Here is a 19,018-nt window from a genome sequence, read left to right as displayed (position 1 = left end):
ATATCACTAAGGAAAAAAATTATAATTCTACTCCACCCGTTTTTCCTGCCCTTATATTTTATGCTTCTCTGTTTAACACTGGATTCAAGTTCCAACACTTTGGGTGCTAACAGGATTCCTGTGTCAGCCTTGGAATCCACAAGTCCTCACACCTGATGACCCAGTGGGGACGTGGGACGCTCCACAGAACCCTTTCCCTCCTTCACCTGTTCCGAGGTGAGACCGCATGAAGTGTGTAATTGAAGACCTGTGTTATTAAAACTGTCTTTGAAAGTAGCACTTAAGGAAGGAGCCACCAGTCAGCAGAAAGCTCTGCTTTATCCTGAGAAACATAATCAACCACCCGCAAGCCAGCAAATTTGACTGGTTATCTTCCTCAAAAACATGTTGGCCCAGGAGTGATGTTTAAACTGAGGCAGCTGTTTGTTAAAGGCAAAATACTGGGGAGTCTGTTCAACCCAGCTGCTTGCCGGCATCTTCTTCTCACCACATGGATGGATCTTTATAAAAAAGGCCATGACTAATTCCTTTTGCAAATCAGATGAACCTTGGTCTCATTTAACTTATAATCATGATTCAAGTGACAAAATAGAGCCGGCTAAATGCTGAGGACCTGTCTTGCCGACTCACACCTGTGATCCCAGTTACTCAGGAGGATCACAAGGCCGAGGCCAGTGTCAGCATCATGGTGAAGCTCCAGCAATCTGCAGATCTCATCTTAAAATAAAAAAGAGAAAGTGCTGAGGATGTGGCTCAGTGATTAAGTACCCCAGGGTTCAATCCTCACTACCATTTTTTTATAAATTTTTTTAATTAAAATAACAGTCATCCCTCTGTCTTGTGGGTTCCACATTCCCAGACTCAACCAACCTCAAGTCAAAAATACTCAGGGAAAAAAATGTGTCTGCACTGAACATGTGCAGACCTTTTCTCCTGTCACTACTAGTGTAACAAGGATTTTCACAGCATTAACTACTATAAGAAATCTCTAGATGATCTGAGGGTACAGGAAGATGTGTTGGGTTCTGTGCAGTTGCTCTGCCATATCCCCCATGGGGCTTGACATCCTGGGATTTGGTGTCTACAGGGATCCTGGGACCAACGCCTCAGATCCTGAGTGACTGCACAGCGCTGCTGCTTTTTCTATCGCTTTTATTTTATTTTATTTTTTAAGTTGTAGATGGACACAATACCCCAATTTTATTTATTTATTTTTATGTGGTGCTGAGACTCGAACCCAGCGTCTCACCCATGCTCGGCAGGCGCTCGACCACTGAGCCACATCCCCAGCTTCCCATCGCTTTGGGAAGCACAGTGAAGAGGGCCATCAGAGGTGATGGCTCCTTACCCACGTGTCCCTCTGTCCCTCGTCTGAGGTCCTCAGAAGTAGCTCCAGGTGGGAGGTGCTGATGTCGGGCACCACCGCCTTCACCAGCTGCTTCCACGCAGCCTCCTTCACTGCAACCTAGGTGCCCACCTTGACCTTCAGAAGGCGGAATGCCTCTAGCACCTGGTGACATTTCAGGGAGGCCAGTTTTCAAACCTCGTTCTTAGAAAAGCAGAGTTGGGTGTTTTAAGAGAAGATTCAAGAAGATGTCCGTTTCTTCAACACCAAACACGTGGAGGTCATGGAGGAGTCCAGGGAGAGTCACTGACGGGTCAGCCAATGACCAGGACGTCACCCTCCCTGCTCCACGTCAATTTTGCTGACCACGCCTGCGGTCACGGACTCATCTTACCAATGAGGGAGCCCGTGGAGGACAATCTGTGGTGAGAAACAGATGGACAGCAGAAGGCTCCAGACTCCACTCCACCCCAGAGGAAGGATTCCAGAAAGAAGGGGCTGGGGCACCACTGAGGGGAGAGAGACGCAGGGAGAGGGACACAGAGCTCCATTAAGACAGCCAGAGAGACGAGGAGACAGAGAGCCGAGGCTGCCTGCTGCGCCCCTCCCCTGACTCAGGCAATGGCAAGGCCCTACTGAGGTGGATGGCGCAAGGCCTAAAGGGTCAGCAGAGGCGCTCCCACCTCCTGGCCCCCAGCTCCAGGTTCAGGCACTTACCTGCAGGTGCTTCCTGTCGTTGTTGTAGAGCACGGCCAGGAAGACGGACACGAAGATGTGGCTGTTGATGATGATGCAGGTCATGAAGTGCGAAGAGTACAACCAATGCCAGGTGTAGGCAGGCATCCTAGGAGGAGGCGGTCATGTTTCCCTGGTACCCATCCAGGTTCTGTGGCCTATCAGGCTGGCCTCAGGTGACATCCCCTCTCTCACAGGCCCTGGCAAACCTGCCCATTCTCCCTCTCCCCTGTGGGCTGCGAAGGGTCCCCAGAGCCATCCCCGTCCCTAATGCTGAAGCTCGCTCCAAACCTGCCCTTCTGACATTCTTGGTGCCTTAGGAAGGCGCCAGCATTCAACACGGACAGGACCTGAGCCATGTCGCCGTCCAACTCTCTCCCTCGCACGCAGTTATGGAGACCTAGGAGGAGAGCCACCTGCCCCGAGTGATGGAGGGAACCGGAAGCGTGGCCATGCTGCATGGCGGGAGGGGCAGATAGATTCCCCTGACGTCAGCGAGAATGAAAGGGGCACCGTGAACGACTGGCCAGGAGGAGACGCGACAGTTAAACCACTTCCATGGAAACTGGATTTCCTGCAGGAGGGGTTGGGGGGCTGGAAGAAAAGATCCATGAGGACACAGCAGGACAGGGGCTTCCCTGGCTTATGTTTTCACCAGGGCCAGCCCCAGAAGCAGCAAGAGCCACACGGAGGGTCCTGCCCATCACTGGATGACAGACGCCTTCCCCTTCCCCACGCACTTCAGGGACTTGTGCAGGGAGAGCCCCGCCCACACTCTGGAAGGGCTTTCTGCTCAGAGCAGATGGCTCCATCACTTCAGGCCCAGGAACAAGGCAGATCCATAACAAACAGGACGCTAGAAAGAAACACAGGCGGAGAACTGGCACGTCGAGGGTACGGCAATGCCAACTGCTGTTCACCTGCCTCTCCTGTTTCCTGCGGCCAAACGACAACAAGCGTGCTTGGGAGAACCCACCACGGCTCCCCCCCAAAGACAGAGCAGGCCCTTAAATCAAGACTTAGAGAAGATTCCAGAATAGAAAATGGGCTCCAATACTTAAGAGCAGAATATTTACAAATACCTCTCGTGGCTTTCCATTTTAAAAGAACCCATCTAAATTTAGGCTACCATTACCTTCAAATTTTATATCCTTCAATGCTTTTACAATAAATATGATTAAAGAGCAAGTCCCTCTTTTCCCTCTCTGAGCAATGCTCTGTCAGGAGACAGCTGCTTTGTCTGTCTGTCTGTCTGTCTGCTGGTTGGTTTGTCTGCAGGGCTGGGATGGAACCGGTCCTCACGCACGCCAACGACTCCAACTCCACTAGGTAACAGGAGCCCGTGAGCCTGGATGGGCCACATACATGACGTCAGGACTGCTGGCTGTCGTGACGAGCCCGTAGAGCTCAAATGTGATCTCCAGGAGGCGGGTGAAGTAGGGCATCCCTTCCGCTGTCTTCAGCCCCCTCAGGAGGATCCAAAAGCACAAAGTGAAAACCAGGCACACAAATCCCACGTGGCTTCGGACTCTTCCCCTCCGAGGGCACCTTCAGAGTGCTGGGAAAGGAAGCTCTGGGGACAGGCTCCTGTTACCAAAAGCTCAGCCGAGTAGGCGAAGGTTCAGGGAGATGTGATCACCTGTCCCCAAAGAGCTCAGGGCCATGAAGGAGAACATCAGCATGCTGAGGAGGAACAGGAGGAAGACCTAGAGGATGTCCGGCAGCATATTCTGGATGCTGTGGAAGGCCCTCCGGATCTGGAAAGACAGGAATCAATTTTGTTGACCAAAATCAGCTGTTTCTGCAGAAACCAAACCAAGCCATCGTGCCTCATAAACTGTGCCCTTACCTGGTGACTTTTGGGGAAGTTAATTAAGAAGACTGGCCGTAAGGCCCTTGACCATCTGATGCTGTGGATGTGAGCAGCTTCCAGGGACCCATAGATGATCAGATCAATCAAGGTCAGCTGTGGGAGGCACAGGACAGAGGCATCAATGTCACACTGTCAAGGACAGAGGAAATGATCACGTGGGTGCACATTTATCTACCCAGGGGAGTCACAGTGTTATGTAAAAGGCAAGTTTTGGAAATAGCATAATATAGCATGCATCATAGCTAACATCTGAGGTTTGACTATGTGCCAGGTGGTATAATAAACTCCTTCTGTAGATTACTTCATTTTAGCCTCACCACAATAATGAGGTAGGCACTATCACTGGATGGAGGAGCACAAGGCCCAGAGAGGGTAAGCACAGGGCCCTCTGATCACACAGCTAAAAAGGGGAAGAACTGGACTGAAATCCAGACGGTCTGATCTAAGCCTTCACCATGCATCACATGCTCCATGCTTCCAGCCTACATCCTGCTTGACTATTCTTCATTTGTCCTGAACTAACCTAGTGTCAGAGGTAAAGACAGGATCCAGAGACCCCTGTGTACTTTATTAACATCAGGTTTGCATGCAAAAGATTAATGAGGAGCAAAAGAAGAACCCAGTGCATCTTGGGAAAATATAAGTAAAAGAAGAATAAATCAGTATCATCAAACAACGTGGATTCAGCCCCTTTGGTGGTGAGACACACAGACCCAGGGAGAGCCCTCGGGGAGGGCCCAGCACAGCAGGAGAGACGGACAAGGACGTGCCACACAGCTGGAGGGGAGCAGCACCCACGCAACCCTAAAGACCAGCCAAGCTTTGAAATGTCTCCCAGCCCCACTCAAGAGGGTGGAAGATGGGCAGGGAGGATAGGGAAGGGCTTTCCCACGAGTTGGGGAAGCAGAGGGTCCCGGGGGGAGATGGAGAGCAGCAGCAGCAAGTGACAAAGACCAATGGCAGGTGGCTCAAGGGCCAGGCTAGGAAGATAGCTCCTATGCCCAGAACCTGGGAACCCTGGAAATCATCCCCCAAAAGGGCAACAGTGGGGGGACGAGGAATGAGGCCACTCCGTGACAGAGGCAGGACAGCCTCACAGAATTCCTTACAAAGTGCCTCTGAGGTGTCAGAGAACAGAGGGCTGTCCTGCAGGCCACACATCCAGTGGGAAGGACAGGGCTGGCCATGTTGCGCTGTGTGTGGGCGATCAGGACAGCACTGGGAAACCCAGCCAAGGCTGTGGCTGAGGGGGAGCCCCGGGGAGAGGGCCACACCATTCAGCAGGGCTGCAGGCCTGGCGGAAGCCACAGGAATGGGAGGTAGGGGCTGAGCAGTGCCACCACCCAGGGAGGCCCCTCCATGGAACGAGAGAGGGACAGGCAGGACAGCAGGAAGAGAGAACACACTTGTCCTCGGGTCCAGGACAATGGCTTTGGCTTTCTCTGCCAGCCCATGGAAAGCCCTTGGATGATCGGAAGCAGGGACCGCTGTGTGTTGACATAGGTGTTTACAGATGGGTGCCCGCTGCGTTCTACACACTGGGCTGGATCTGAGGACCCAGGGGGGACCTCAGCAGAGGGCATGGACGCTCCTCCTGCAGGGCGCGGTGCAACACCAAGGGCAAGTTCCTTCCAAAATAACACACACACACACACACACACACAGGATTTTCTTTCTTTCTTTCCTAACAGTTTTCTTTCCCTCCCATCCTCCACCCACCCGCACTGTTAGGGACTGAACCCAAACTCGTGGTCACAGGTACCTCCTCAGATGAAGAGTGTTCATGTTACTTTTTCATAATAGAAAATGAAGATGTTCCTAGGTATCGGGAAAGTACAGCTACTCTGCATGTTGTGAGGGCTCTGCCCACATAGAGTGAAAGATGAGCCAATCTTTAGAGAAAGGGCGAGAAGTGGGCTTTCCAGGCACAGGAACCACCCTGTGCAGAGGAAGAGTGGGGGTCCATGCGGGGCACAGAGGCATCTGGGCTGGCTGGGGTTGAAGACCACAGGTGGGAAGGGTGCAGACCCCAGGGGTCCCGGGCTCGGTCATCCGAGAGGCTTACAGACACTCTGCAGCAAGGGAGGGGAGGTCTGCAGCGGGCATCCAGGTGGGCGTCTGGTAGGAACATCTGAAACACACAGATCTGGGATCTGAAGTCGAGGTGACAGACAGGTGAGGGTGACAGGCCTGGACCACGTTGTGGCCGGGCGTATAGGAGAGGAGGAGGATGGGAGAGGAAGCCCCAGGTGCCCATGGCTGGGAGCTGCTTGGGAAGAGGAGGGGACGTTGCTCCCACTGGACTTGAGCTGAACCCCTGATGTGGCCGTGACTAGCGAGCCAGGGCCATACAGTAAAGGAACCAGGGGACAGCAACAGCAGAGGCAGCACGCGTCCTATGCCCACCGGCAGTGTTCACGGTGACTCTGGATGACCCTGGGAGGACAGCGTCACACAGAAACAGCAGAGGGTGGGACTGAGCTCTGGATCCGCAGGCCCAGACACGTGAGGAGGCGTCCTTCCCAGTCACTCAGGAGCCCCTCTGCGTGACCGAGCATTTCAGAAGCATCACCCTGCCTGCCATATGCCCTTCCAGAGCTTTCTACGAATATACAACCTCCTTTCCTCTTCTTCTCTTTAACCAGGGTGTGACCCACCTGCCCTTCAGGCCCGATGGCTAGCTCCCCCCGCCCCACCTCCCTCCCCCCACCCCCGACAACACATGTCACCCTCAGCCCCACTTTCCCAGGCTGCATGCTGCACCGCATTCAACTTCACGTGCTCCTGTCCTGCCTACTCTCAGGAAACCGGGTCATCTCCAGTTTGTCACTATTATGACCAGCTCAGCCACCGCGGATTTGGTCACAGCGTCCTTCTTTGCTAAATTCCTGGAATGGGAGGCCAGGGTGTGAGCACGTGCACCTTGACGGTTTCTGAAAGGAACTGCCAAGAACCTTCCTGCAGGAGGCTCCTCTCTCTCCAAGGGGCCCAGGACGGGGTCTTTCCTCTCAGCGCGGCTGCATGGCTTTATAGGCCGACCCCCGCTGTTATATTCTTGCTTTAATCCGTATTTTAATTAGATTAACATCTTCTAGATGAGCCATCTCATGATTTATCATTTTATGAGTCAGCCTCACCTAATTTCAGCCATTTTTCTGTAAGAGTATTGTTCTCTTTCCCCCTTTAATCTGGGACTGTGGAAGCGAAAATGCTGTCACATTTTGCCAGTTTGTTCTTAGTTTGCCCTTGGCCATGACAGAGCCGTGTCATTTTGGCAAAGCAAACCTCCAGAAGCTTCCTCTCCAGGGTTTCCACTGCTGGTTGCAGACACAGCAATGAACACTCACCGCGATGGTGACCATGATGCAGATGTTTTCGGTGTCGTTCCAGAAAACCTTCTGAGGAGTGACCTTGGCAAAAAATGGACCAGTCTCCCAAAGACCGCAGTCAGGCAGAGCACTTCTGTGATGGAGGTGGCCTACAGGGAGAAGACGGTGTGAGCTCAGTGCCCTGCCACCAGCAGGATGGGCTGCAGTCCCCGCATGTCCCCAACCCTACCTTTCCCAGCACCCTCCAAGAATTAGCCACGGCCCTGAATTTTACAGAAAGTTGTGCTCAGTTCCCTGCTGAGGGGAATGGTTGCTTCCAGAGGAAACCTGCCTCTGGGCACGTGTCCCAGAGGGGCAGAGCTTCTGGGGGCTATAGCAGCAGCTGAAGACCCAGAACGTGTCCCTCAGGAAAGAGGAGGGTGTGGAGGACACAGGCAGGTGTCCCATGCCCTCACACTCCCATGTTCACACACAAGAGGCTTCTAGAAGTTCCTTTGCTCAAGCAGCAGGGCAACTCCTGACTGTGATTTGGGTGTGTCCCCAGGAGTCCCGTGTTGGAGCCCTAATTCCCAGAGTCTTATGTTCATGGTATTTGGAGCCAGGCCTTTGGAGGGGTCACGGTTAGAGGAGGTCTTGAGGGGTGGCATTATGGCTTTATGAGGAGAGGAGAGGTCCTGAGGGAGTCGCAGCACCCTCGCTGTCTCCCACATGCCACCTCTGCCATGCTCTGAAGCAGCACAAAGCCCTCACCAGATACCTGGACTGCCCAGTCCCCAGGGCCACGGATGAAAGAAACTTCTATTCTTTATAAATGACCTGGTCTCAGGCATTTTGTCTTAGGAAACAGACTGAGACACTCCCAGAGATGTGATTGGAAATGGCGGTTCATTCCTTCAACATCACAGTCCTTCCGCCATGCTGCGTGGATTTGGCTGTTCAGAGAGGGGGCAGGCCATCGATGGGAAGTATGAAGTCCTGACCAGCGTCCCTCCAGGGATCACAGGGCCCCAGCCCCTAACTTGCTGTACTTGGCTAGCCTTGTAGTGGCAGCCACGATGTGCCCCAGCTTGCTGTGACACAGTGACACTTCCATAGCAGGGCTCTCCCTCCACCAATGGGAGAAAAGGGCAGCAGAGTAGGAAGACAAGAGCAAAGGGCAGCCTGGCATAGGCCAGGAGGAGGGCAAGGCTGGGCGGAGGGCCAGAGGGATGGGACCCTAAGGGACAGGAAGGGAGGGGTCAGCTCTGGGCCTGAAAGCAGAGGGACACAGTCATCTCCCCTGCCTCCTGGGTCTTGGACAAGGACTCGGCTGTATCCTCTGAAAAACCTTCTGTCATCCAGCTCAGCCCTGTGGGCTCAAGGGCCTGGTAAGCCCAGGACACCTCTGTGCAAATCTGGGCTTGAGTGATCACGCTGGAAGGGGCCAAGGTCCCAAACACACATGGCCTCTAGACAGTGCAATGCTGGCTGGAGGGACACTCTGAAACCCAGATGGCCACCCTGGAGCTGCACAGGACCAATGGCCCAAAGAGGGGTGAGGACTCGGAAGAAGAGGCAAGGGCCAAGAGGGACACTTGTGAATTGTCACCTGGGTCAGGCGGGGCCAGCACCAGGGAGGGACAAAAGACACCCTGCCCGGCCTGGGAGTGCTCATCTCTGCCCCCACAGAGCTCGTGTTCATATGGACAGTCACAGGTCTAAAAGGCTTCCGTCCAGAGAGTCCATGAATTACAGAATCTTCAGCTTATGGAAGTGTGGGGAATGTTGCTTTGGGGCCTCCCAAACCATACTTCTGATTTTTACTCCTTTGTGTCACAAAATATTAATCTCCCACTACCAGAGCCTGGCTGGCACCTGAGCGACAGGAAGGTAGTTCTCACAGTTCCGGAGGCTGAAAGTCCAAAATCAAGGTGCTGGCAGGTTTGGTTTTCATGGACAGCCTTTTTTTTAGCAGGGGCCAGGGAGCTCCCTAGGGCATCTTTTATTAGGGCATTAGTTGCACTCATGAGGATGTCACCCCATGACCTAGTCACCCCCAAAATACTGCCGAATACTGTCAGACTGTGGACTGGGTTTCAACAGATACATTTCTTGGCAGGGAATGCAGACCTTCTGTTGGCAGCATATTCTTGCACACAGGCTGTACAAAAACAGGCAGCCACCAAATGTGACCCACAGCCCACAGTGTCCTGACCCTGTTTTAAATGTTTGAGTTTAGGGGATAATTTATTACACAGCAAGAGCTAACTGAAGTACAGAAGAATAAATAACCCTGTGATCATTAGAAAGCAACAGCCTTGAAGTTGGACAGACCTGGCTGGGGGCCCAGCTCCCCATTTGTGGCTAAGCAACCTTGGGCAAGTTAGACAACCCTCCTAAGGCTCAGCTTCCTCGTGGGTGAGTAGGAGGTGGTGAGGGCTTTGCCCATCTCATGGGGATCAGCAAGGCTAAGGAGAACACAGACCACGCAGAGAGCTCCGGTGGACAGAGCACTCAGCACATGACAGCCGTTGTGACAGGTGGGAGCAGTGATGAGTCAGATGTCAGCCCGAGCAGGTCATCAGCTTATCATTCAGACCCTCCTGGGATGTGTCATTCAAAATCCCCTGTGACCAGGCACCGAGCACTAAAAAATACTCCTGCCATTTATGACCACCACAAAAGCTGAACCTGTGGCAGATGTGCATCCCTCACTGCACCACACGATGACTTTGTCTCCTCAGCATTAAACAAACTTTTAAAACATCCTTCCTACCATCTCCATCTGATTTCCCCTTCAGTCAACAGAAGACCGGAAACTTCCCTTGCCCTCAAAATCCCTTATGATTGGCACATTAGCCAACAAGCAGTCAGAATTCTCTGAAGCCCCAGGAAGAAAAAAATAAAGTCAAATTCCTATTTGTTGACATTTGAGGAAAACAAGGGAGAAGCCAGGGGCCCCACTCATCGGTGACAAAGTCTTGTTGACCATCTTTTTTTCTAATGCTGACCAAGAACGGTAGCAGGAACAGCACCGGTTCCTCAAACAGGGCAAGAGAGAGGTTGCCAGAGATGAAGAAGTACATGGCCATCCGCATGGCCCAGTGGTTATAAAAATAGTAAAGTCTGGAGAGGAAAAACAGTAAAGATGGTTATAACCACTGAGCAGGAGTGATATAGCACTCAAACTTCTCTGCAAAGACGAACAGGGGCCAGGGGTGAGGCAGTAGCTCAGTGGTAGAGCAGTACCCAGCGCGCACCAGGTCCTGGGTTCCATCCCCAGCACTGCCAAACAAACAGGTAAATAAACAAATAAATAAATAAGACTCGTCATGGGTCACATGCCCTTCAGGTTCTCAGGAGCAGGGGCGGTATTTACTTGAGCTCAAACTATAAAACACTAACAGAAAACATCAAGACGATGATCATATCTCAAAGCACACTTGGTGGACAGTCTCGAGCCAGCTTTAGCACCTTGTGACAGTAATAAGAGAACACTCCTGAACCAGAGACTGACAAAGTGAACCCTCAGTTAAAGTGACCTAATGCCATGTGGGCGTAGCCGAGTCCGATGTGAAAATGTGCACAGCCCGTCTCAACGCGGTATACTTGGGATAGATGTGGCTGCCACACGCCAGATCCCCGAAGGGAGGGACAGTCCCCCCACTCCTGCTTGGCAGCCTGGGCACACGAGGTGTTTGTTGCTTTTAGAGACACTGACACCGAGCGCTGATGTAAGAGAGGGATTTTCCTTACTCTAGCCGAGTGCTTGGTCTTAGTTGAAGCTTTAGGGGGAGATAGAAAAGGCTGGATTCCCAGGAAAGGAGTGAATGTGTGGGTAGCATTAGGAGGTGACAGAAGGGAAAAGAGAAGCCCTCCCTTGCACTCCAGGTGACACTGGCTAGGAAGAAAGGTGGCCTTGTGCGTCCAGCTTGGGCACACCATCTCCTGGCCCTGGTGGTGTCCATTACGCCCCCCCTGATCTGCTCTTAACTGACCGGATGCTCCCTGCACGTGGGACACTGTGCTCTTAGAACTTAACCCAAACCACCAGGCCCAGGGGCTGGGCTGCAGCTCCGTGGTGGAGCACTTGTCTAGCACAGGCCTGTCTCTGGGTCGGCTCCCAGCACCACAGAACAAAACGCTCTTGGGTTTTACCCAAATTATGTGCCGTACCTAGACCCCTCTGAAAAGTTTCTGTGGAAAGAATGCCTACAAGTTTGGCCCAACCTCTAGAACTTAAGGTGGACAAGTGGGACAGCTGGGTGCTTTAATTACCTGATGGCCCAAGGGGACTTTTAGAACAGAACGTTCCTGTTGTACTGGGCATCAGAAACATAGGCAGCTGCCAAGAGAAGGTTCTGGAAGGGAGAAAACATCAGACAGGAACTAGACTGCTTTTTCCTTGTGGGAATGCATCAGGCATGGAGGGGAGCCCTGCCCCTCCACCTCCAGCCCGGCTCCCTGGAGGCTGCCACCATCAGCAGAGCCATAGGTGCCCTTCCTGGTGGGTCCCCTGGGACCAAGGATCCTGCAGCAGAGCTGGCCATGTGCACACTGCATTTTCTAGAACTCAATTACAGGTTCTCATTTGAGGAAGGAAAATAAGAAAGCACTGAACAAAATATGTACATGGCTTACGTGGCATATTTACACATAAATAGAGGTTCCTCAGTCCAAATATACATATGAGTATATGCACACAAACCCAAGTATATAAACCCAAAATTATATTTAAGCCACTTGGTGGGTGGTTGAAGGGATTTTTGAGGGGAAATCTGACAAGTGAATTATTTTTGTCTTCCAAATCTACTTAAGGTAGAACTCTATACATACATGGAACTGAAAACCAGTCACAAGGCTTTCATGTAACTCATGGTGGACACTTTTCATCCAATATGTTCTGGACTTTATCCCCCTGACAGGACACAGAGTTGTATTCTTTTTAACAAGCAACTTATCATTCTGATAGTACTCATTTTTTCTATTCAAACATAATTGCATTACATATTCTTATGGGGGTGGGAACGGGGACGGAACTCAGGGAGCTTAACCACTCAGCAACGTCCCCAGTCCCCCGTCCCACTTGAGACAGGGGCTTGCTAAGTTGCTGAGGCTGGCTTTGAACTTGCAATCCTCCTACCCCAGCCTCCAAGTGCTGGGATTACAGGCATGTGTCACTGTGCTCAGCTCAACATTCTTTTGTACATTATACACACACACACACACACACACAAGAATATCACACATGCACACATAAATATCTTGGGGCCCTATGAGTGTTTTTGTAGGATTAAAAAAGTGCATTACTTCTTGATGAAAGAAGACATAGATATCCCACAGGCCTCCAAATGGTATGGGAAAGAAGACATGTGCAGGTAAGCATGCGCGTGCGCGCGCGCACAAACACATACACACAGGCGCGTGCACGTTCTCCTGCTTGTCACTAAGGGTGATGTGATTTTAAACAGTTGCTAATACCGACCAGCCAAAGGGGTTTCTAGAGACTTTGTTTGCCTTTCCTTAGGACCAGGACTGCTGCCTCCCTGTGTGATGATTCACATTTCTGATTCTGCATCGATGAGATAAGAACATACACACACTGACCAGCTATTTAGCCCTTTCCATATACTTCAGAAAGAAAAATAGTCTGATAAGCTAATTGACTGCCTGAGCTATCCGCTGTAAACAGAAGACATCTTCCTGCCTGTTTTGAATGGATGTTTCTTACTGGTCAGGCAAGTTAATCTTAAAAATGCATCACTTATTCATAGGGTCAAAAGATTCCAAACTGTATGCAGATGGTCAATCATAGTTCAATAAAGCTGTTAAAAATTATCCAAACAGAAAAAGAAATGCTTGAATTAAAAGTTGATGCAGAACGATATCCTTAGTGATGGATTCACTGCTGTAAGAATGGATCGCTTTTGGAGTCACACGCATTCCAGGGAAGGAGGACACTTCCCCAGGGCACATTACCAAAACCTAAGATGCACTACATATGTTTTTGACACATTATACATTTTTATTTAACATATCTAATAAAATATTAATATAAAAACTATTACTATCAATCATTTTTCCATCAAGCATCTTTAATATTGAGCAATAAAGAGTTTCCCAGGATGCTCTTAGAATTCTGTTTTAGGTAAAAAACATCTTGTATCAATAAGAGTTGATTTGTTTCTAGCTTTTTTCAGTGCATGCACATCAATTTTAAGAAAATTCCTTAGCTTATATAAATGTTAAAATAGATTCTACTGTCTTTTATGCCTAAAAAACAAAAAGAAAAAAAATAAATATATGTTTAAAAAAAAAGAAAGTCCTATTAAACCTCAGAAAGATCATACTGGGACAGCAAAGAATTATGACTTTTTTAAAAAGTATTTACAGCAATATCTTTTTAAAGTTGCTGCTGTTCCTGGTTTGAGAAGATGACGCAGGGCTTGGTGTAGAGTGTGTGCGCACCATGTACAAGGCCTGGATTTGATTGACACCCAGGAAAACAAATTTAAAAAAATGAAGCTAATAACATCCTTATGACTGGACCCTGAGATAGGAGCCCTTTGACACTCATAAGCTTGAGGTAGACCGTCCACCCACCCTCCAGAGGGAGGATGGGGAAAACCACTCCCACCATCCCCAGGAGCCAGGCCAGGGGGTTATCTCTGTGAGACATCACCCAGACCACAGACCTTAATGAGACCAGCACAGGTTTCCCTCCAGTGCCCCTGGCCATCTGGACACCCCTGGGTTGTCAAGATCTGCTCAGGCTCTGTAACACCAAGCCTGCTCCAGGAGCAGCCCACAGAAGTGCTCTCGAGGCTTTCCCTGCCTTAACAGGAGGCACATTTCTGACATCTGTCTCCACTTGCAATCTCATCTGCTCTGCCTTCTGGGCCTACTTCCCTCCTTCCCGTTACTGTGCAACTTCTAGCTCTCCTGCCCATTTCACTTGGGAAACGTTGTTCTCAGCAGATGAACTATAATAAGCACGCTTACTTGTACTAAAGCCATTTGTGTCTTCCCAGAAAACAAATTCTTTTCATCCAACCCAAGAAAGTGACCTATCTTAGACACCCCATTCCAACACTTTATACTTTTCAAGTTCATATGGTGTGTTAGTTGGCTTTCTGCCACTGTAAGAAAAGACCTGAGGTCACTCATAAAGAGAAAAAAGTTTATTTGGCTCACAGTTTCCGAGTATCCAGTTCACATTTGATTGACCCTGTTGCTTTAGACCTGTAGTGAGGCAGCACAATATGGCAGGCAGTGCATGGTAGAGCTACCCACTCACCTCACAGCAGCTGGGAAGCAGAAAGAGAAAGCCAGGAAGGGACCAGGGTCCCAATGTGCCCTTCAAAGGCACACCCTTAATGACCTAAGATCCCCCACTGGACCCCACCTCTTAAACGTTCCACCACCTCCCAAGAGAGTCACAGGCTGAGGATGGAGTCTTTAATACATGGGACTTTGGGGAACATTCTAGATCCAAATGATAGCCCATGGGAACCACTGTCCGTATCTACCATGAAAATGGCAACCGCCAAATACAGATGCTCCCCTGGAGGCACCTCATACATACTGCACCAGCCCACAGAGGGCCCTGGTGGACACAGGGGTTCTCAGTCCCCACGGCAGGGGTCAACTCCCTGGGGAGCTTTCAAAGACCCTGGTGCCAAGAACACCCCACACCAGCCGTGTCAGAATCTCCAGGAGGTGGGACCTGGGATCCGCTTTTTAAAGTTCAAAAGTGACTTGAGGGTCCAGTGAGAGTGGGAAGCAGGGTCTACACTGGCCCTTCCCTGCGGCTTCCCTCCTGCCGTCAGTTCTCAGGGCGCCATGAGGGATGCACCTCCCCGACTCCCTTGTCTCCTCATAGCTGTGAGATTTCCTCTTCTCCTCGAGATTTCAAACTGGATTTTAAATGGCTGTGTTTCCTCCCTCCCCTCCTGACCCAACTTTGTAAGCCTTAGAAGGGAGGGGAGAGCACAGAAAGGAGGCACAGATGATTCCAGAGGTTCTCAGGGGAGAGCAAGGACGTTTCTTCCGAACGCCCAGCAGACACCCTCTTCAGTCTCCCCTGCCGTAGGAGTGACCACCACGAGCCCCAGAGACCGTCAGGCAGGCAGGCGACAGGAGCCGGGAATCTGAAGCTGCTGATGGAAGTGCTTTGAAAACACACTAACATGTCTTGTTCATATAGATAAGAAAATCAGCACAACTAGCCGTATCTCAAGGTCAAGAGAAGTCCCCACACGTCTTAACTTACATTCTTCCACTCGGGTTTTTCCTCCCAATGCCAACACTCCGTCTGTCACTACAAACAGTCTTGGCCCCGTCGTGCCTACCTCTGCTCCTGCCATAAACTCATCCTGCACGTGGATAAACAGAGCAGGCCCCTGTTTCCCAGGGCGCCCTGTGCAAAAGCTGCCAGTGACTTCTCTTCCCTTAGAGCTACTCTCCTTGGCCCAGATAACCAAGTGGGAAATCCTTGGCTTGGCCTTTAGGGGCCGCACAATCCTCTCTCTCCAACTTTCTCTCCCTGGCTTTCCCTCCAGGAACAACGTTCTCTGGACAAAACAGATGGGATTCCTTGTCCACTGCCCACCACGGGCCCCACCCCCACGCCTGATCTCATGCTTAGGCGCTGCCCTCCCACTGTCCTTCCTTGGACTCCATCTCACACTGCACTCTCTCCAGGAGGACGAGCGATCCCACATTTCCACATGGAAAGACCACCCGGAGAAGCTGGGGCAGTGCCCATACAGCAGGCATCCCGTACAGATAGCAGCCAAGGGTGGAGGGCACCGGCCACTCTGGCAAGAAGGGTGAGTGAATGAGTGACCACAAACAGGCATTAGGACAAATACCTCGTGTCCCTCAGCATAGCCACTTGCAAACCAACAACCCACAGGCCAAGTACAGTCTAAAGGTATGTTTTTTGGGGCCTGTAGAATGTGTTTAGGATGTTGGCTACTAATTCAAATTTTTTCAAAACTGGAACTTACACAAAAATTTGAACTTATGGTTCCTATTTAAAAGATGGATAACATCTGGCAAGGTGGGGCTGTTATAGTTAGTTTTTGCTGCTTGCCCTGATACTTCATCACCTGAACAAACACTTAATATTTTCCCATGTTCTGCAGGTCAGCTGGGCAGCCCTTTTTAGAGCCAACTTAGCTGATCCTGAAGGTCATGAGCACTGGGTGTTCTAGGAGGGTCTTGCCCACATCTCTTGGCCATGTGCGTCCAGAGCATCGAGAGAGCAAGCACCAACACTCATGGGCTTCGCACACCTCTGCTTGTGGACATCTGCTAATGTCCCATTGGCCAAAGCAAGTCCCATGGCCAACTGCAGGTTCAAGGGCTGCAGAAATGGACCCTAACTGTATGGAAAGGAATTGCAAAGTCATCTTGCAAAAGTGCCTGCAGTCAAGGATCAGAAGACTTGGTGAGCATTTTTGCAATTTATGATCGACCCCATGACACAGCTGGAGGTGGGTGACTGTGCTTTTCTTAGGGCAAGGGACATGCCCTCCAGGTCATCACAAGCCCTGTCCCCTCTGTCACTGAATCATTCCCACCTAGCTGGCTGGTTTTATGTTGCTCTTGAGGGTAGTGCAGATGAAACCAACACTGCTCTCTCGTGCTCCCAGGGAGCCCTGGCCAGCCCTCTGCAGGCTTCTGGTAACTGCCATCTTCCCCTCACAAGAACTTCTCTGCAAATGGCTATAAGGTAACACCAGGGACCCAAGAGCTTGAAGACAAGAGTAATCACAGACCTGCATGAAAAAGTTGAAGAGTGAGAACATTCAAATAGAAGCACACAAAATATCAAGAGGTGACCACAGAGGACAGTTGACAAGAAACAGCATGGGGCACAGGCTCTCAGCCCTGGCTGCACCTCTGAATCCCCAGCAGCCTTAAAGTTACTGGTGGCATGAGCCACATCCTCACCAGTAAAATCAGAATCTCAGGGGCAAAGCTGAACAAAGTACTTTCATAAAAACTTCCCAATGAGTCTGACCAACAGTGAGGTTGGGAATCACTAGCATTGGGATATTTCTATTTCAACTCTGAAAGTGAGGGATGCTGATGCATTTTTCAGGGACTATGCAGTTTCCTGTTCTGTGACCCAAAGCTAACTTACAAAAGATTAAACAGTCAGCTGGCCACCCACCTCCCCAGATCTAGATGTTCTGCCGCCTCAGAAAATATGGGGCTCTGCTGAGGACTGTCTGTTGGTACCAGGTGCATTACCCTTAGTGCCTGCTCCCTGGAGGAGGTCTCTGAAAGACCTGGAGTCGCAAAATCTCTGGCTCCTGTAGACATGCATTAAACAAAACGGCTCACACTGGAGTCAGCCAGCACTCTGACTTATTTTCTGTTCTTCTTCTATTTGCTAAGTTGCTTAGGGCCTCACTAAGTTGCTGAGGCTGGCTTTGAACTTGAGAACCTCCTGCCTCAGCCTCCCCAGCCACTGCGATTTCAGGCCAGTGCCACCATGCCCAGCTGTATTTCTTGATCTCTCAAATTATTAGTCATTTGCATGCGTCTCTTATTTAGACAAAGAAATATGAAACCCACAGAGGAAGGGCATCGAGCATCTCTGGCTAAAATGATTTTCTCTCCACTGAAGGCTCTCATGATCACAACGAAGCCTGTCATTTTGTAGATGTTGGGACCAAGGGCAAGACTGGGAACCAAGAAACCATCTCCTCCTCCTGTCCTTTGCCTGCTCACTCATTCATTCACCCACTCACTCACAGAGAGGACTTAGTAGAATCCACCTGTTGGAAGGGGCCTGACTTCTGTGAGAGAACAGCAGGCCAGATGGGAAGCCCAGTGTTCCACCCCACACATAAGGGCCCTGTGGACTCTCTCCAGCAGGCTACATAGTCCCCTGGGGAGCAAAGGAGCAGGGGATACCATTCAGCCCAGAGTTGAATGACAGGGCCAGCCCAGCAAAGATGGGAAGCAGGACTAAAACACTCTGACCTCCTACACACTTGCATGGCCTGAAGGAAATGCCCAGCGTCACTGTGTGCCAGACACTGAGCTGGACCTAACCTGTGTGGTCATCCACCAAGGTGACTGCAATTTACCAATCCCACCTTACAGAGGCTCAAGGAGGAGACCAGCCCGTGATCTGGAAACTGCTCCATCAGAACAGGGGTTCTTGCCTCTCTCTCCACCCTCTGTTTCTTATCCTGCCAAAGGGCGCAGCCCTGTAGCAGCTGCTTGGAAGCTCCAAGTCATCCAGGGGAGCCTGTCTGTCACAGCAAACACACAGAGCCTACTGTGGAGCTGGGTCCCGCAGGCCCAGAAAGAGCCAGGGCTGCAATCCCCATCCTGCGCTGGGATCCTCGGTTGTTTTCCTGCAGGTACAGAGCACAGTGCGCGGCTCTGGAGCCAGGCCAGCAAGACCTGGAATCAGGTCTCCACGCAATCTGGCTCAGTCCCCGCGGATGGGAGGCCTCTCCTGTGGCACAGGCTTGACAGCTCCCAAGTGACCCCCAACGCGCAGGGCTGCGCTCCAGCGGACTGTGCGCTTCCTGGCTGTGCGCTCTCCAGAGCACCTGGGGCTCTCCAGGTGCAGAGGACAGAGAAAGCTCCCCAAGCAGACGGGCTCCCAGCCCCACGTCCCCACAGGGGCCCTCGTTCGCAGCAGCAGCCGGTGCTGGCTTTTAGCGGGTTGGTTTTCTCCCTGGGGCTTTTCTCTGGGGAGGCGTCTGGCGCGGAGAGGGCGACCGG

General features: G+C 51.1%; 1 pseudogene; it reads right to left on the bottom strand.

The window, feature by feature from the left end:
• Positions 1-10,374, bottom strand: part of LOC107154029 — a 42,646-nt pseudogene extending 32,272 nt beyond the window's left edge.
• Positions 10,375-19,018: the final 8,644 nt, after the last annotated feature.

This window comes from Marmota marmota, unplaced genomic scaffold (genome assembly GCF_001458135.2).
Source record: "Marmota marmota marmota unplaced genomic scaffold, marMar, whole genome shotgun sequence".
In the NCBI taxonomy this organism is placed as follows: domain Eukaryota; kingdom Metazoa; phylum Chordata; class Mammalia; order Rodentia; family Sciuridae; genus Marmota; species Marmota marmota.
This window is presented reverse-complemented; position numbering and strand designations above follow the sequence as displayed.